Source organism: Leopardus geoffroyi, chromosome C1 (genome assembly GCF_018350155.1).
Source record: "Leopardus geoffroyi isolate Oge1 chromosome C1, O.geoffroyi_Oge1_pat1.0, whole genome shotgun sequence".
NCBI lineage: Eukaryota > Metazoa > Chordata > Mammalia > Carnivora > Felidae > Leopardus > Leopardus geoffroyi.
The window spans coordinates 76,484,822-76,505,674 of NC_059328.1; positions in this window are offsets into that span (position 1 = coordinate 76,484,822).

Sequence of the window (20,853 nt, forward strand, 5' to 3'; positions counted from 1 at the left end):
CAGGTATGTCCTACTGTGGAGAAGACAGTTTTAGCTTTTACAATTTGGTGAAGATAGCCTAGCAAATTCCCTAGTTTGAGAGAGTCCCAAAAAACAGGCAGTGTAGTTGGGGCAAACAGCTGCAGTGACACCAGAGGTCAGCTCTGTGACTCCAGCAGCAGACTGTTCTTAAATCAGAGAGCCAAAACTGCATGAGATGCTCCTGTAGTAGTAACATCATCAATGCTATCACCACCATGTTTCCTTGAACCTCTAAAACCATTATAGGAAGCCCAAGACATGGATTAGTCTAGCTAATTTTCCTTAGATGCAAGGTCTTATAAGGGGAAGATAGAGTGATATCCAAAATAAGGATACAGAAGCCACACTGGAAGTTTCTCTCATCAAGTTAGAAAGTCTAAAAGAAGCAAGACAGCTTTCCTAAAGGCTTTGAAGCTTCAAGTACTTCTCAGAATTCCTACCACCATGTTAATGCTATTACCCAATTTCTTTTTCCTGAACATAGCTGAGTTTCTAAGCCATTTTTGAAAGCAACTGTAGCTATATAAAACCATAGTTATAGGAAAATGCAATCTGTTGATCTCTTCATGGTGGAGTCTATATATCATTTACACTTCACTTCTCTGTGGGTGGAAAAGCTTTTTTCATGGTTTATTTAGCAGGAAGTCATTTTGATCAGCAAGATGAGTAATACTTTACAGCTGTTTGCAATTACTGCCTCTGTTCTGCCAGGAGTTTTAACTATTATACAAACTGAAATACCAAATGAGTTGAGGCAAGATGGGGAGATGAGAAATGCATATTCATAGGCCCACTCATGTCACAAGAAATTATCCCTCATTTTTTTACAATTCCATTTTTCTAAATTCAAAGTCACATCTCAAGGTGATTTCTACTGACCTTTGTAATTCTGAAGGCTTCTTCTTTTTATTTTTTAAATCAGTGAAGGGGAGTACAACTGTAACACTAGGTCTCCTCTGATGACTGGGAAGTCACCATAGCTTAAGTCCCACATCAGCATGAAAAAAGTTTGGCAAGGAAAAAGAATACAGGCCTTCATCTGCATGTCTGTTTCTTCAAAACACCCATTGTGAAGGCACAATGACCAAAATAATTCCATTATCAGGAGAATAAAATGACTTAAATATTTTTCCCTTCTTATCTAACATAGACTTGGTTTAATAAATCTGCATAATGGGAAACTTAGAAACCCTTTTAAAATTGTCCGTGAGATTGCTGACTGGCCACTGTGTGGAAAGTAGGAGCTGGGAGCTAGAGAAGGACAGACTGGGGTTCAAACCCTGACTTGCTTCCTCCTATCCGCATGACTTCAGGCAAGTTGCTTAATGTGCGAGATGTGGATCATAATGCTACAGTCTACCTCACGGAGTTATTGTGAGAATTAAGTGAGATGAGGATATGAAGTGCTTAGCACAGTTCCTAGTACAAATTAACATCTGCCATAAATAGGAACAAAGATCTTTCTAGAAATAATTCTTCACGATTTTAAGGTCCAAAGATCTTGTTCTTAATAAGGGAAATATGTCTCCCTCCCAACCCTGCTAACCTGGACCCACATGAACTGTGTCCTGCCTGATGCTACCCCTCCTGCTACCTACCCCTTTCCCCCACCATATTCAGATGAGGGCAGGAGCCCAGGGAAAAAAGTCTTGGGATTAGTAGTTTTGATTGTCTCTGATTAGGTCACATGCCCATCCTTGAAGGGGGTAATACCACACTCAGATTGGCTAGGACTGGGTCACATGACCCCTCCAAGGACAGAAGAAGAATAGGCTTACTTAACTGATCCACTTGGGCTGAGTTCAGGTAACTCTGCCAGCAAGGTATTCCAGAAAAAGAAAAGATGGAATATAATTAGAATAAACAAAGTTATCATATCCTCATATGGACATTTCTCTTCCCTAGGCAGTTGACCAGAGGGTATATGGGATAAACTGATCTAGATTGCAGCGATTTATTGAGAAATGCCATGCCTATTCAAATCACCCTATTCAAACTGACAACAATTTATAAAACTTGACTATATCCAAAAGCCAGCACTCCAGTGAAAGGGTAATGCAATGCATTATTAATACATGTTAATAATTAATAGCTACTCTTAGGGATACCCTGCTCTTCGCTTAGCAGAAGATGTTAGATGATAGACGAGCAATTGATCAAAAGGTCAGAGGGTTGCAGGCATCTGTGTGATGTAGCAGGCACTGGAGAACTAGCGTGAATATCCCAGGAATTTTCTGTAGGTATCAATAAAGCAAGATTTTGGTTCCCAAACACTGACCTGACTTCTAGTTTGGCGAACTTTGTATTTTCCATTCACATTTAGCTTCCAGTATTTTCAAATGGAGGTTAATGCAAGGAGATGGCCCAAAGGATAAGGGTGGGAAAGAGAATTTCTTCACTACACACCCTGTGATGCACATGTACTCCATGATGAAAGAGTGCTGATGAATGGGAAGTTCTGTTATCTCATGAGGCTGAAGGGAAGATGTGTAAAGAGAGGAGGGTCTGATTTCAGATCTCACCCACACTCACATATCCCAGGGAATTCAGGAAATTCAGATTTGGACATGACCAACCTGAGTCTGCTGCCCGCCAGGCCTGTGCCCAGTGCCTTCCCAAGCATGGTCGCACTTAGTCCTCAGGAGTGTTCTGGGAGGTGGGTGATTGTCTCCCTTTTCTAAACATGAAGAAATTGAGGTCAGAAAGATCAAGATCACAGGACTTCTCAGTGGTGAGCTGGGAATTGAATCCAAGTCTTGTAACTCTCTTTCTCTGATATCCCTCTCTTTCTACCATATCCCTCTTTCCAAGACAAAATGCACTTTGAGTCCAGCTGGATTTTTTTCATGTGATCTAGATTAATGAGGTGTTTTTTTTTTTTTTTTAATTTTTGAAAAACACAAGCATGACTTTACTAGAATGGAGCAAAAATTGTGAGCACTGATCTTTCCCTTCTCAGAAAGACAGGCTACAAAGGCACAAAGACTTAGAATTTTGAAGATGGCAATTTCTCTAAAAGTGGCACTAATAATCAATGTCTGCTACTCACTCACATCCCTTGCTCCAGGATAGTAAATTAGGGGTTAGGCTAGAAGGAACTGGCAAACAGCGTGAGCTTTGAATTACAAGGACATAGATTTGAAGACAGGCATAATTATAACTGGCATAACTTTGGAAAAGTTACTCAACCTTACTGAGGCTCATTTATGGAATGCAAATAACAAAAATAATGCCAAGTGAGAAGTAATTAAAATAATATACATAAGGTATTTATTGCAAGACCTGGTCCATGGTGAGGATATCATAAATGATGGTACTTTTATGAGTAATACTGATAGTATTAAGACTATTAGTGTTCTTTAAGATTGATCAGTGCTAAATACATTTGGTTGGAGGAGGGAAATACATTAGTTCATAGAAATATGACACACTCAGTGTGTAAATTCATGGAAGGCAGGGGTGTAACAGAAAGGCACTGAGGAGGAGACAGGAATGTGTTATAGCACTGAGACCTGAAGTGTGAGGGGAGTCAAGGGCAGAACAGGTATCCAGAATGGAGCTGCCGGCCCCAGATATGTGGAGTGGCAGTGACTCAATAAAGTCACAATGAGCAAAACCTTTTGTAAGTACCTAAACAGAAATTAAGGATAGAGAAACAAAGGGTCTTTTTAGGTCCAATCTAGGAAAGGGTTAGGTCCAATTTAGGGGAAAGTCTAGAGAAGAATTTAGTTCAGTGAATGAAGGATAAAATTACATGGGGACAGTCTTGAATTATTTAAATAAATAGTGTTTGCTGAGCCTATAACCTCAAGAATCTTTGGGGTCGTAGTGAAAGCAAACCAGGTATTTATGGATCCATATAGTGTCACCTGCATAGCCACTGCTCATGGCCACCTCTATGTGGACTTGAGGTGGTTTTTGTGTATCAGCTGCCTCAATTTCCTTCCTGCTCTTTGTTGTCACCATGGAGGGTCAAACTCACCTAAAGACTAGACCAGGCAGAAGACCCAACCATTTACATTCCTGTCTGGGCTCCCTTGCCAGTTCTGACCCTTTTGAAAAGTAATCCATTGAAAAAGAAACACACAGCCCTGCTGCTGTGAGAAAAGAATCCTCAGGGTTGGGGAGAAGTTTCAACGTCTTATCTGATAATAGAGCCATATTGTCTTTGAATTATGCTATTCCAGGGAGACAGGGAACTCTAGGTCCTGAGAATGGTTAGTACCTGACACATAGCAGTACACTCTATAGGGCTGGAGGGAGGGAGGGAGGAAGGGAGGGAGGTAGGAGAAAGGAAGAAGGACAGGAGGGGAGGAAAGAGGAGCAACAAAGCTAGATTTTTGGCTTTAAGCTTGATTATTTTAGCTGTAAAAAGAGCTATGTCACTGATTAGATGGCAGATGAGGAGGCAGGGGTGCATGTTGATATCTGCTGAGCTGAAAGTGCCCCGGAAGATTAGGAGGGATGCTGGGCCAGGAGAATCAGAAACAAGGCAGCCCTGAAGTGCAGGAAGGTAGAGTAGTCTTTGTTCCATGTACCAGGGATTGGCGCTTTTTCATCATTGACCTGAGTGCTCTCTGAGGATGCTGAGGGACTGTGGAGTCCTATAGGATTTTGTGTGCCTGGGCTTCCTCGCCTGCTGCAGACACATCTCGTCACAATTTCTTCCTGGGATTCCTTTGTAATAATCCGGATTTAGAAGTCAGAAGACCTGGGTGGAGATGTGACACTGCTGTGGACTTCGGGAAGGTTACTTAACCTAAGGAAGATAAGACAGCTTTTTAGAAGGTGGTTGTTGGATTCGGTGATAATTTGCATATGAAAAGACTTTCTGTAGTGATATGGTTATTGGGAAGTCTTTGCCATTAGAAGACAGAGCATTGTGCAAGGGGAGGAGCTTAAACTTTGGAGTCACAGATATTTGGTTTGGTTTTGAATCAAGGATATTTTATCACTAGCTCATTTCTGTGGGCAAGTTGTCAAAAATCTTTCATTCTGTATGATTTTTTAAAAAATTATGATTTTTTTTTTTTTTTAATTTAAGAGAGAGTGCGAGTCTGGGAGAGGGACAGAGGGAGGGAGAGAGAGAGAAAATCCCAATCAGGCTCCAAGCTCAGCATGGAACCACACATGGGGCTTGATCCCATGACCCTGGGAGCATGACCTGAGCTGAAATCAAGAGTTAGACACTCAACCAACTAAGCCACCCAGAGCCACCCAGGTGCCCAAATAAGAAAGTCTTTCTTTCTTTCTTCCTTTTTTTTTTTTTTTTTAAGTAGGCTCCACACCCAGCATGGAGCCCAACATGGGGCTTGAACTCACGACCCTGGGATCAAGACCTGAGCTGAGATCAAGAGTCTGACGCTTAACCAACTGAGCCACCCAGGTGCCCCTCTTATCCTATATCCTGTTTTTAAAATCAACATAGTGATACCTGCCTTCCAGTGTTGCAGTGTAAATAATGGAGGTACTATAAGTAATATTGTTATAACTGATTCAACAAATTTTTATTGGGCTTCTAATATATGCCATAAGACTTGGAATTCAAGACATAAAGTATAGTTTCTGATCTCAAGAATTTCACCATCTAATGGAAGACACGAGGTATACACAAATAGAATGAGGCTGGGAAGTGCTAGCAGAGGTGGGTACTAAGTGCTAGGGAGCATAGAAGAGGTTGCATTTCAGCTGCTTCTGGCGACGAGCAGAGTTCTCCAGGTAGAGGAGGTGAGGAGGTCACTCCAAGCAAGAGGAAGAGAAGCAGAGGACGTGGTGTGGTGCGGCTCACTGGGCAGGCTAGAGGAGGTCGGCCAGCTGGGACTCAAAGTAGGAGGACAGGTGAACAAGAAACATGCTCCAGGGTCAGATCACATTTATCCATGTTAATAAAAACACAGTTCAACTGAGTAAATTCTAAAGATCTTACTGGCTTTATACAACGATTCACAGATCAGGCAGCATCCAATCTAGCAGACAAAAAGGAGCTCCAAGGAGCTGTGCCAAATAAAAGACTTTTATCTGTAGAAGGGAGCAGGGATGAGGAATACTAGGCAAAAAAGCAGATTGATTTTTGCAGGGTTGCTTCCCATACAGATGATGGCAGGGGTCTATAAGGGAAATTGTTTAAGTAATGCTGATCAGGCGATTCCTGATCTGCTGGTTTAAGATTCCATTTCTGGGAGAGCCGAAACTGTAATTAAGTCTCGATTTAGAGATGTGGGGCTTAGCATAAACAAATCCATTTTAGGCTTGTTGTCTTGTTTTCAACACCTGCTAAGAAATTTGAATTTATATTGCAGCTTTTCTCTTAGTTTAATCTCTCCCTGATATACCGTGATTCATTGGTTTGCAAAATTTTTGAGAACTCTGTGTCACCCAAGTGAATTTTCCTGGTGGAAGGATTTTCCAGATTTCTAAAGATTGGGACTTTGTTTATAAAGTAGCTGGCCTCCTCTGTATTGTCAGAGTCCCTGACATAGAAAGCCATGAGAGATAACAACATCTAGAATTTTCTGTGCAGGCTATTTACAGAACAAAGCCAGGGAGGTTACAGGAGCCCTGTTATTCACGCAGGATGACACCCCAATTCATTCATTCACTCATTGCAAAGGCTCCCTGGCCCTGCTCGGGCTGCCGGGTGGGGCTGACACACCCCCTCCCCCTGATGTCGAGCTACTTCATAATCACCCAGCAGCAGCACCTCACACTGTCCCATTAGAGAGGCGTGTGCAGCCCGCTTGTTGGGCATGTTGATGCAAGCTTGGGAAGGAAAACATAATTCACTTTTGCCAGTGACAGAAATGTTAACACTTACTTGAAATAGCTGATAATCTGACACAGGAGAGTTAAAGGATTACTGTATTTCATTTGGCTAATAAGAAAAGCTGTTTAAAAGCTACATTAAAAAGACTTAATGTATGGTGACTGAGCATTGCTTTAATGTATTCTGTGTCATCAACTATTAGAATGCTGTCCCCCTCTTATTGCATTGCCATAGATTTCTGCCTCTTTTCTCTGGGAAGAGATATAGTAGGAAGCAACATCCATTCACAGAGATCATTTACAGAGACATTCATCCGGTAGACATTTCTCAAGTACCTACTGTGTGCCATATGCACACCATGTGCTGGGGAATCAAGGACAAAGGAGATGAAGTCCCTAACCTCTGAGCCGTGGCATGTTTTTGGAAAGAATTAACTGGAGAAGACAGTAGACAAAAGATAAAGAAAAAACCTCATGTTTGAGATTTAGTTCATAGGTGAAATGTGCTTCTTCACTTATCATTTAAGGAATGAGGAAGCGGAGGCCTAGAAAGCTCAGTGACTTGCTGAGGGCACGGGGGCCAATCAGAGGGAAATCTGTGTCTGTGCCCCTGAACTCTGGCTTCTTCTTTTAAAGCTGGAACACTATTCCCTGCAGCCCCATTCTCCTTGTGGGTGAGAATGAGTGCTCTGGGTACACAGCCCTCCCCCATGAGGCATATTCATCCCTTCCCCATGCTACCTACACTATGGAGAACAAGCTTGGGAGGGATTTCTAAGGGCTGTGACCAGTGACCAGACAGGCCTCGGTTAACCGTACTAAGAAAGTTACTGTATGTGATCGGACTTTGTGCACATGTAGTACCGTTTAGACTGGAGGGTAGCTACTGGCTCTATTGATTGGACCAGCCTGTACCCTCTCCAGGGAAACCAGACCTTGGCCCCAGGGAGCCATTCCCCCAGTGGTGCTGCATACCTTCCCTCTCCAGGCTTCTCTGTCTTCCTCCACGACTCCCCACATCTTCTGATCAGGGAACCATACTGCTGTCCCTTTGGATATCGGCTCTTGGCATCTTTGTGAGACACAGCAAATGTGGACACCTGGAAAGCATACAGGGACTCTTCCTACTAAGAAGGCAGCTCCTTCCTTACTGGTTACAGTGTCACTGTATACTTGTTAGGGGTGGGGCCAGCACATTCTCACTTCTCAGGTCCGGACACCAGAACAGGTAAATAAGCACGCATTTACCCAAAGGTGGGGATTATGTTGAAACCCAGGCACCTGGATTCCCAGCCTATCCTGTCTCACTGGATTCTCATCCCGGATCCCATACTCTGTGTACTTGCTGATTTACCCTGAGTGATAAAATCGCTCCTTCAGAAGGAGTTCAAACATAGTAATAACAAGGCTTCCTTACTGCAGTTAAAGGAAACTAAACATCACTAATTTAGACCCAGCAGGAAAAATGTCATCTGAATTAGAGAACACTAAAACATAAAGCACTACATATGTTTCTGGCAAGAAAAATTCACTGAGGTCCAAAGGAGTAGAGGACATTCTATTTTGTTCATTACCACATTTCCAGTCCCTAGCACATTCCTCATACGTAGGGAATGCTGAATTCTGGTCAAATGAATGGAACAATGAGCCAGTGAAAAGTAATAAGACAACTATTTTCACTGTCAGATAAATATAGAAAGAGCTGGCTACATAAATTGCAGGGCTTGGTTCAAAATCCAGGAAACAAATGCTATTAAAGATGCTAAAATATAAAGCGTTTTTTCTTTCTTGTGTAGTCTAGTGTGTCAGGGTCCTTTTTTACTTGCCATTTAATGTCATTCTATGTAAAGGAAAAATTGAAAATTAGAATAATTAGTATGAATTTTACTGTTTGTCATTATATTGCTCAATGCCCATTTCAAATGCAAACACAGGAACATTTTTAACATATTTGCAGAATAACCACACTCACTCAATTTGTATTTTGTGTCTCACATACACATATGCATTTTGTTCTTACTGGAACAGTGGAAACTGTACACCAAATTCACTTTTTTTCCCCACTTTTTTTTTAAATGCTTTTATTTACTTTTGAGAGAGGCAGAGTCTGAATGTGAGCAGGGAAGGGGCAGAGAGAGGGAGACACAGAATCCAAAGCAGGCTCCAGGCTCTGAACTGTCTGCACAGAGCCTGATGCGGGGCTTGAACCCACGAACCGTGAGATCATGACCTGAGCTAAAGTCGGACGCTTAACTGACTGAGCCACCCAGGCGCCCCCCCACTTCTTGATATGAGTACAGTCTATCAATACTTTCTACCTGTACCTTACCGATGAGTAAGGAAGGACTGAAAGAAAAGGGAATCACAAGTTGCCCTCTTTCCCCTTCCTTCTAAGCCACCACCTGCAGCACAACCTGTGGGCTGGTTCAGGGAGGTAAGAAAGGATATGATAGGGTTTGTTGGTCATGTGTGCTGCTTAAAATGCCATTGCCTTCTTTCTGTATTTGAAACAAGTTCTGGTTCAACTCAGTCACAGGTTGAACACATTTACCTTGTCCTCACTTTGAGTCTTACTGAACACGCAGACATTGTGGGTCCATTGGAATTCTGTGCTCTTAGGGCATCAGGTAGGAGTGACGTGGAAGGGAGAACATGCATATTGAGCATCACTCCTCTGCTCCTGCCCCTGCTCCATAGTTCCACTGGATTTGACTTCTAAAACACAAGATCAGAGATAAAATCATTAGGGATTTCAGTATAGTGATAGGAGGGCGTTAAACCATGCACAATGCAGGATGCACACCTATGAAGCCAGTTCTGCAAACTAATGGCCAGGGTCACCGGATAGAGTTCTGATCCAGCTCATTCTAATACAGAGCAGAAGCTCATTAGAAATCAGCAATCTAAGGGGCGCCTGGGTGGCACAGTCGGTTAAGTGTCCGACTTCAGCTAGGTCACGATCTCGCGGTCCGTGAGTTCGAGCCCCGCGTCGGGCTCTGGGCTGATGGCTCAGAGCCTGGAGCCTGTTTCCGATTCTGTGTCTCCCTCTCTCTCTGCCCCTCCCCCGTTCATGCTCTGTCTCTCTCTGTCCCAAAAATAAATAAACGTTCAAAAAAAAAAAATTTAAAAAAGAAATCAGCAATCTAAGAGGCACCTGGGTGGCTGAGTCGGTTAAGTGTCAGACCCCAGCTCAGGTCCTGATCTCGCAGTTCATGCGTTCCAGCCCTGCATTGGGCTCTATGCTGACAGCTCAGAGCCTGGAGCCTGCTTGGGATTCTGTGTCTCCCTCTCTTTCTGCCCCTCCCCTCTCATGCTCTCTCTCAAAAATAAACCTTAAAAAAAAGAAATTGGGAGCAGTTGTTGCCAAAGGATTATATAGTCTAATATAGTTAATATAAATAATTAATAATATAAATTAATATAGTCAACATAAACTATATTATAGTTTTATATTAATGTTCATTCAACAAACATTTATTGACTGCCTTTGAGGAACAGAATTATGCCTTCTCTGGGCTTACTTATAATACACATTCATTTACATTGTCTTCATTGTTTGGTTAGTACAAAAGTAAATTTCAAAACACTCATGTAATTATTGTAAATTCTAAATCAGTAGAGTCTGGACAAATATTTTCCTACTTAGGAGAATCGCCTTAACTGTGGGACTTCAGATTTGGAAAACCACTGTGGTGAGGGAATTCATTTTTGAGGAACTGAAGATCTTAACGAATTATTAAGACAAATATCAGAAATATTCACATAAAAGCTCTTATAAATGTTTTTGTATTAAAAAGAAACCATAAAAATACTAAATATAGTCAAGCAATGATCTCCCCCTAAATTATTAATAATGCATAGCATATTTATTTCTCTTCACCATATTTAGCTTGATTGAAAGTTTTCAGTATCTTTCTTCCCCACCATTTCACTAGGACAGTTGTCAATTTGCTTTGCTTCGGTAAACGGAACGTGTGCCTACAAGCATATTTATGTGTTTTTCTCACCACTTACACAAATGTTCTATGCCTTCCTCATGTTGTGGCCGGGAGCCCTCTTTCCTGATGTCACCTCCAGTGTGTGCAGTGGAGTCAGAGGAACTCGGCTGCTGGAGATAGAAAAGGTATTGAAAAGCCTTTAATGCGCTCTGTGAGGAGGTTCGATGCTCTTCCCTACCTGAATGGCTTGGGATTAGATTGCTTAGGTCTGCGCATGCTCCCTCCTTTCCTACATTCAGCCACTGCTGGGCCCTCTTCCTCCTTCCTAAGAGAGACAGACAGTTCTAAGGGACTGATTTCCCCTCGTCTCCCCTTATCTTTCCCAAGGCTACAGTGCAAAATCTCCTTTTTCTTTGCCATCTGCTTTACCTTCTCTTCTATTCCCAAATCCCAGCTCTTTCTCTCTATTTTTATTTATTTTTTTATTTTTTAAAAAAATATTTTTTTAAAATATTCTTTTTTATTTATTTCTGAGACAGAGACAGAGCATGAGTGGGGGAGGGGCAGAGAGAGAGGGGGACACAAAATCCGAAGCAGGCTCCAGGCTCTGAGCTGTCAGCACAGACCCCGACGCAGGTCTTGAACCCATGAACCGCGAGATAATGATCTGAGCCAAAGTCAGACCCTTAACTGACTGAGCTACCTAGGGGCCCCTCAATTCTCTTTAAAAATTACTCCCAAAAGGATTAGCTTGCCATTCATGTCTAGTAGAACCAAGTTGCTAAAAAGGTTTATAGAAGTAAATTTGTGTAAAACTGAATTTTTCTTAAGGGGAATTTGCAATTACTAGGCATAACTATATGTTTCTTCTTTGTGTGGAAAAAAGCATGGGTTTGGGTTAGATAAAGGAACTTTCAGATTTTAGCTCTGCTTCCTTAGTCGCAAAATGACTGACCTTAGGAAAACGTACACACTTCTCTGAGCCTTGGATTTCTCAACTCTCCCCAAAATGGAAATAATAATATCTACCTTGTGGGCACCAGGCCAGGTTGTTGAATTTGAGGCAGACTGCAAAATGCATAAGCACTGTGAGGCAACTTATACAAACTTGTGTGTGTGTGTGTGTGTGTGTGTGTGTGTGCGCGAGCGTGTGTGTGTGCGTGCTTGGCTGCATGCACACATGTATGGAAAGAGAAAGGTGTGGGGGCACCTGGATGACTCAGTTAAGTGTGTGACCCTTGGTTTCAGCTCAGGTCATGATCTCATGCTCCGCATCTGGCTCTACCAGGACATTGTGAAGCCTATTTGGGATTCTCTCTCTCCCTTTCTCTTTCTGTCCCTCCCCCAATTGTGTGTGTGCTCGCTCACACGCTTTTGCGCACGTTCTCTCTCTCTCTCTCTCTCTCAAAATAAATATTTAAAAAAAAAGAGAAAATTGTGGAAGAATTTTCCACAAATGTTGATGGCGGCTGGCTTTGGGAGACATTTGTTTTTTCCCTTATATCTTCCTGTAATGTTTGAATACTAATTACTATATTAGCTGAGAAACCTTAAGTAGCAGGTTGTTGTAGCCTTAAAAAGGAAAAAAGATTATACACACACATACATGCACACACCCATGTGGATGATTGCGTGTGTTTGCGTATATTTACAACCTGATATAAATAGCTACAACTTAATAAATTCCTGCTGAATTCTAGGTGTTTTGCTATGCTCTTTGTGCCCATTGTTTAGTTTAATCCTTACAACATCTTAACAGGTTGATATTACTCTAATCCTAGCACAATGTCTCATTCATCGTAGGTACCTGGGAAATGCCGGTTTTCCTTCTTTCTTCTGTGTTATATGATTGCTTCGATTTTTCTTATTCTATTCATCACCAAAGACAGAACCAATAGCTGATAGGTTTTCAGTGCTTTTGGGCACTGAATATTGCATTTAATATTTTGGGGGTTGATGAAGCATTCCAGGCAAATATTTCACACATAATTTTGGGAGAAAGGGCTTCTCTGCTTTAATATGTACTTCAACTCTGATATCTCTCTGTAGAGATTTAGCTTTTTATTTTCTAATGACTGCTCTAGCTGGCTTTGTAACAAGGACCAAGTATGAGATTTGCTTAAAATTGATGCACATTATCAGTTGTTACCTTTTGCTATATAAATATTAACTAGGTTTTCTCTCGAAAAGAAACATACAGTGGCAAGTACTTAAAATGTGACGGGATAGATTGGAGACATAGAAATAATCTACTTTCTTCTAAAAATGTGTCTTTTGCTCCCTTCCGAGCATTAATTACCCAACTTTCAGACTCCTCAGATCAATAATTATTCATGACTGGGACCCATCAGCAGCTAGTAAGTGCTTTTGTGCAATTTTCAGGTCACTTTTGTTGTTGGAGCTTTTCCATTCTGTCACATGGAAATCCTTTTCTGCCGAGCATAAGTGAACACTTCTCAGCTGTGCTCCACAGGGGAGAGGCAATTCCAAGAAGGGCAGAGAGAGATGGAAAGGGGGAGTTTGAACCTTTACGGATGAGAATGTGTATTTATTCTTTCAAAACAGTAAACCTTGGAAAAAAAATATTTACAAAGAAAGCAAGCATGTGCAGTGGCTCGCAACAGCTGAGGGCAGCTGAAGCGTCCTTGGTGACCGGGGCAGATGTAATGGGAGGTAAGATTTCCATCGCTGCTGAAGGGCAGAGCGGACCCAAAATGCCAGCGCAACTTTTGCATTTCTCTGACATACCTATTTACAACAATCCAAGCCCTGAATTGCTCTAAACTTAATGTGGCTTGCTTTAGAACGCAAGGCAGAGAGCCCAAGGGGAGATGTAGCAATTCTTATTGCTGTTGAATTGTTCCATATTGATTACACATAAAAGCTATTTGTCAGCTCTTCTCTTTTCTCGACCACGTCCACCCTTCAGCCTCTCACATCCTCAAATGACCCAGTGGCCAACAGGACAGAAACTCTCTGGGTGTCTTAGTGGAACTTCCTTGTAATGTGACAGCCCTCAGTCAGGGATGCCACTGAAAGGATTGCAGGCAGGGGAGGAAGATGAGCTGAATGGTCTGCCCTGCTAAGGGCCCTTCCAACTTTGTGGTTTCTGATTCTTTGTGAGTTCAGTGTTAAAGATGCAGACCCATCCTTTCATATGTGTGGTCTGTTCGTAAATGCTGACAACATATGTGTTTAGGAAAAGCTTCTTCCTAAGTACGAAAGGAAGGCCAGTTTGTGTGTCCACATGCACAGGTAAGGAGTGTGGTTGCGCGCGTGTGCACACGCACACACACACACACGTGCATACCTAAAGATCTTGAAATTGGGGCTTCACAAAGAATTTTCACTTCTTTGTTGCAAATATGAAGCCTAATCTACAAATAAATCCTGAATGTGAAGGTTGACACTGTTTTAGAAACCAATAGAGCAGTTAGTAAACACCTTTTATTGCAGGGCCCACACTCAGTGTTTCATCTCAGACAGTATTTTCCATTGGCTTCTTTCCCTGTTGTTCTGGGAGGAGTCCAGCTCCATGTCAGGAGGGCAGTGAGAGTGGAGACATGCAGAGACAGCCATGCAGAGGATGAAAAACACAAAGTAGGGCTTAAAAAAATTTTTTAAGGCATGGCATGAATACAGTTAAAGTGCCTAATCTTAAGGTGTCAAGCTCAATACAATTTCACATGTGTGTATGTGCTCATGCCCCCCACCTAATTCAAGACATAGAACATTTTAGGCACTCCAGAAGTTTCCCTCCTACCCTTTCTCACTCAATACCACTTCTCCAGAGGTAAACACTATCCTGATTTTTATCACCACAAGTTAGTATTCAGCATATACACATATTTTTTGACTTCTTTGACTCAACATTTTGTCTGAGATTCATCTATTTTATCGCTTATGAGATGTGATTAAAAAAAAAAACTGCCAGAAATTACATCTTCAAATGTATATTTGCCTTTGAAGTGGGAGGCAGCAAACTTATGCTAAGTTTGTGGCAATGCTTCAGGATGTCTGGAAACTTACCCCAGAATCTTCTTCACAGCCAGTGCACAAGGCAGTGACACACAACCTGTAGGAGGGCTTCAGAGCCACACTTAGTTTTTGACTCCACCCTAAACTAGATCATCCTCTTTTCTTCATCAGATTTATTTCTAAGTAACTTGCAGAATAGAATTTTCTCTCAAAAGATAAATAATAACTAATATGTGCCACACCACATTCTACATGAATAATCTCATTTAATCCTTACAACACATCTAATATTATCCCCAGTGTGAAAACACATAAACCAAGGCTCACAGAGAGTAAATCACTTGACCAAGATTATATGACCAGTGAACCATGGACCTGGGATTTTAACACAAACTCACTGAGTTTACAGAGCTGGTGGCTACTCTGGATTCTGAGGACAAATCTCCAGGACTGTTGCGAAGGACGGCAAAAGATGGCTCAGCTGGGAGGAAGTGAATGGAGTCTAAAGGGATCACTCATTTTATATTATGGCCACACCCCAAGAGCCCAACCTCCATCATTGCACTCTGTGTCAGAGTTGACCATTAGCAGAGTCTACAGTGGTGAGAACGGCAGATTGGATGATACTAGCATGCAATTTGGTGGGACAGGAGGCTGAGTAGGGCAGGGGATAATTGAACAAGGTGAAAATATTGGCTCTAACTCCTACTAGCTATTGTGATTTGGGGACAAGGATCTACAGTTGCTCCTTGAACAATCTGGGGGTTAGGGGCCCTGACTTTCCACACAGTCAAAAATCTGCATGTAGGTTTTGACCTCCAAAGACTTCACTAAAGAGCTTCCTGTTGACTGGGCATGCCTTACCTATAACATAAACAGTTGATTAATATATATTTTCTATGTTATATACTGTATTCTTAAAGTAAGCTAGAGAAAACAATGCTATTAAAAAAAACATTAGAAAAGAAAATACATTTAAAGTATTGTGCTATGTTTACCAAAAGAATCCACATGTAAGTGGGCCAATGGCATTCAAGCCCATGTTGTTTGAAGGTATTTCATTTTTCCAAAGACTTTGTCCTATCATCTGTAAAATGGGAAATAATGATAATATGGTTCTTGTAGGGTTTTGCCAGTATTAAATGATTTGGGTAAAGCACTAACACAGCACCTTAGTTATCAATAATTGTCAACTCAGAAACACTCTTACATTTAATATAAGCAAATACCCCCTCTTGAGTAGGTTTAGAACAGAGCTTTATCAAAGTAACATGACAGCAAGGGAGAGCATCAAACTGGGTTGTTGGGGTTGTTTGTGAAAGTGAAGAAAGAATCACATTGGCAGGCCGGCCAATACTGGCCACTCATTTAATCAATTCATTTACTTCTCACAGCCCAAACACTGCCATTAAAAGGGTTTATTTGGATGCTTCCCTCTGTCTATATTGATTCCTTTTCAGTGAAAATATTGATAAGTTTGTCTAGATCGGGACCTTAAAGTTACTTAATTATTGATTGAAAACAGTTGCTCAGGCTGAGGAGGTGGGTTTTTGCTTTGTTTCACAACTAAAAGAAGCAGGATTTCTGCAGGATACAGCTGGCACCAAAACCCCTCCTGAGTGAGCTAACTCATGTTAGCTCTGTGCCTCAGCCTGGAGAGCTGCAGCATCTGTATCCTCAGACTGTACATGTGCTTGACATTTGTCAGCAACTGGAAGTAAATCAGGGTGGTACCACCTATAATGATGAGACCCAACTCAGGGCTAGGATGAAAAATGAATGTGGATTTGAAGTCATTTGGGCATGTTTTTTGGGCCATTCCTTACCTCTGTCAGTGCAGAAGCATCTAGCAATGCCTACCAGCACCTGAAGTGCTCTGGGAGGACACAAAGATCTGGGAAAAGTGGCCCCTGACCTCAAGGAGTTGAGAAAAAGTTAGGAGTAGGAGGTGAGCTTTTAAACCAACATAATAAAGGCTAGAGAGAGGTTAAAATCTATTAGAGTATAGTGTTATGGATGCTCAAATAAGGAAAGAAGTTTATCAAGGGAAAAAAAGTCTTTTCAGAAAAGCTACATTAATTCATTGAACAAGTGCAAAAGATCAAACTAAGTATTGTGTTTTGTTTGTAGAGATCCCCATTTGCCACAAGGCTTATTGCTCCATGGTCCTACCCAGGCCCAAACCATTCACACATTAATGCTACCTGCCTGGTTGTTGTAGATTTTTGGGTTTGCAGATGCCTACTGGAATTTACTTCATCAAAGAGCTTATGGTCTACTGTGTGGAGTGGGGTGCAGTGGGGAGGAAGGAGAGGTGTGACAGTGACATTTACCTCAAGGTAATGGCTTTAGCAGGAGGAAAGTTTATTTTCTCTTATGTAAACAAAGTCAGGAGGTAACCAGTCCACATATCATGACTCTTTCTGTCAAGTTACTTTACCATCTTTAGCACATGGCTTTCTTCTCATGGTCTCATGCGTCTGCTTAAACCTCCAGTGCCACAACTGCATTCTAGAGAGAGGGGAAGATGAAAGGGAGGAGAAGAGCACAGGCCTTCCTTCTAACGGTATTTCCTAGAGGTTGCATATGGAATTTCTGCTTCTCTCACATGGTCAGCACTCAGTCATGTGGCCACATACCTCACTAAAAGAGGGGCTTGGAAATCTTGTCTTTGGGGGCATCTGGGTGGCTCAGTTGGTTAAGTGTCTGACTGTTGATTTTGGCTCAGGTCATGTTCTCATGGTTCGTGAGATCGAGTCCTGCGTGGGGCTCTGTGCTGACAGCTCAGAGCCTGCTTGAGATTCTCTCTGTCCCACTCTCTCTGCTCCTTCCCCCACTTGCATGTGTGCACTGTCTCAAAGATAAACAAACATTTAAAAAACTTAAGAGAAATCTTGCCTTTATTCTAGTACTTACGTAGTTAACTAAAGACTGGGGATTTTACCATTAAGAAGAAGCAGAGAAGTAGTATGGAGAGAGATGTGGCAGTCTCTGTCATGGAGGGTTTTGCAAACACATAAACATCTCTCCATAGGAGCTGGCAGGTACATTTTTGCTGTAGCAGAAGCATGACCAAATGCCATGGGAGAAGAGAGGGAGCTTTGAAACATAGGGAGGAGTTCATGAAGCATCTGGCATTTTAGTATGGGGAATTTGGGAGCAGACTATTCTAAGTGGAGGGAACAACCTTTAAAAATTATTTAAAAAAATCATAGAGACATAGAAGTTCATGGTCAGTTTAAGAAAACACAAATGGTTCATTGTTACTGATCTCCAAATATATAGAGGGCCAGGGAGGTAGCAGAAGATAAGGTTGGGCATCCATATTGCAGCTAAGTCTCATAGTCTTAATGATCATTCAAAAAGTTTAAGCCTTATTTTGCACATAATCACAAGCCATAGAATGTGTATCAGAAACCTCTAATTGTCCTTTCATATGAACTCATTCCTCATCCTAAAAATGGCTGGACTGTGGTAGACACCCTGTCTGCAGCTCTCGTTGCCTTGTCCCTCTGCCTTGGCCAACCTCAGCCATCTTGGACAGAGTTCTTTAACTTGATCCTGAGCCTCATTACTCATTCCCATTCCAAGCAGTCACTACCAACCATATGAATTTAGAATGAGAGATAAAACCTGTTTTCCACCTGAATTACATGATCTTCTTGGTTCTTTCCTGCTATGAAATGTCAACAATCTATAATTCTCTAAGAGAATATTAATAGAAATGCTTTCCACTTCAGCTTCGGCTAAAGATCCAGGGATAGAGGCTGAGTACAAAGCGGCTAAAGATCCAGGGATAGAGGCTGAGTACAAAGCAATAGGTGCCAAGAATGCCCTCATGCCAAAGTAGGGGGCTAGATCATGCATACAGCTTCCCAGAAAACTACATTCATAAACGTTAGCTAATTGCACACTTTGATGATATAAAAGGTCTGAACTAAAAGAAACAAGGGGAAAAAGTGTACGAAGAAAGTGTTACAATGCTGGAGTGTTGGAGGCTGCTTGGAGAGCTTGTTCTCTGTCCCTGGAATTTGGGGACACAGTGGATTGCTCTATGGCAAACCAACCCTCTGAATATTTTTAGAGGCAGAGAGAGCCATGAAGAGTGGAAGGCCATACTAAGAGAAAACTCTTGCCCCCACTTAGAGCATGTATGTGAAGTTAGAAGTCAAGAACAATCTGTATGAGTGTTATCATGTGTAAAATAGCTTATTTTAATGCTCCATTACAACCTTGGTTATTTCCAGAGCTTAACTAGCTTAAGGACTCCGATGACGTTTGAGAGTGCTATAGCTTTCCCTGAGTTTCCCAGGTAAGGGGAGTCTCACATTTATTCTTTCGAACATGGCTGAAGACACTGAGCCTAAGAAGAGGTGAGAGGCCTCTAGATTTATTTGATCAGCACAACAAAAATAGTCTTTAAAACTTTTTACTATTACAAATTACTAGATGTCAAATGTTAGATAGCAGTGGAATCAGAGGACAAAGCTATTTCAGCCCCAGCCTTTTATTACTGTGAAGTAATAAATGTGAAGACTGAAACAGCACCACTTGGCATGAGCAACAGAATGGTTCACTTGTAATCTTTTGTTTCAGGTCCCAAGGGTTATTCATAGTAATCATTGAGCCTGAATTATCACTGTTCTCCTCCCACCATTTAAATTATCTTAACAGCTTTACTGAGTTACAAACTCAGTAAATAAGTTTATAAGTAAATAAACTTCACATATTTAAAGTGCATAATTTGATGTTTTGACATATGTATATACCTGTGAAACGATCACCAGAATCAAGATAATGAACGTGTTCATCACTTCCAAATGTGTGCTTGTTTCCCTTGTACTACATCCCTCCTGCTTCTCCTTACCCTGCTGTGGTCCCCCAAGCAATAACTGACCTGCTTTCTGTCACTTTGGATTAGTTTGTATTTTCTAGAATTTTCTATAAACAGAATCATACAGAATGCATTCTTCTTTTTTTTTTTTTCCTGGCTTCTTTCACTCAGTATAATCATGTGGAGATTCATACATGTCGTGTATATCCATAGTTCATTCCTTTTTACAGCTGGGTAGTATTCATTATGTAAATATAATATCCTTTGTCCATTCACCTGTTGATAGACATTTGGATTGTATCTGGCTTTTTGTCTGTTGCAAATGAAGCTGCTATGTACATTTGTGTATAAGTTTTTATATGGACATATTTTATTTCTCTTGAGTGTATAGCTAGGAGCATAATGGCTGAGTCACATGGCAGGTCTATGTAACTTTTTAAGAAACTGCTGTACTGTTTTCCGAAATGGTTGTACTATTTTATATTCCCACTAGCAGTGTATGAAGGTTCTAGTCCCTCCACATTCCTCACCAGAATTTGGTGTGGTCAGTCTTTGTAGTCATCCTATAGAGGTGTAGTAGTATCTTGTGGTGTTAAACTCTATTTCTCCAGTGACTAGAGATGATGATATTGAGCATCTTTTCATGTGCTCATTTGTAAACCATATATTTTTGGAGAAATGGAGTTGTCTGTTCAAATGGATTTCTGTATATTGATTTTGTGTCCTATGACCCTACTGAATTCATGTATCAATTCTAGTAGTTTTTTGGTGGAGTCTTTAATAGGATTTTCTATATAGAGTATCAGGTCATCTGCAAACAGTGGAAGTTTTACTTCTTACCAATTTGGAAGCCTTTTATTCCTTTCTCTTATCTGATTGCTCTGGCTAGGACTTCCAGTATTATGTTGAGTAAAAGTGGTGAGACTGGACATCCTTGTCTTGCTCCTGACCTTAAGGGGAAAAGCTCTCAGTTTTTTACTATTGAGTATGTTAGCTCTGGGTTTTTCATATGGGGCCTTTATTTGGCTGAGGTGTGTTCCTTCTAAGCCAACTTTGCTGAGGGTTTTTATCATGAATGGATGTTATACTTTTTCAAATGAATTTTCTGCATCTATTGAAATGATCAGATGGTTTTTATTCTTTCTCTTGTTGATGTGATGTATCACATTGATTTGCGAATATTGAAACGTCTTTGTATCCCAGGAATTAATTCCACTTCGTTGTGGCGAATGATTTTTTTAATGTATTGTTGGATTTGGTTTGCTAATATTCTTTTGAGAATTTTTCTATTTTCATCAGAGATATTGGCCTCTAGTTCTC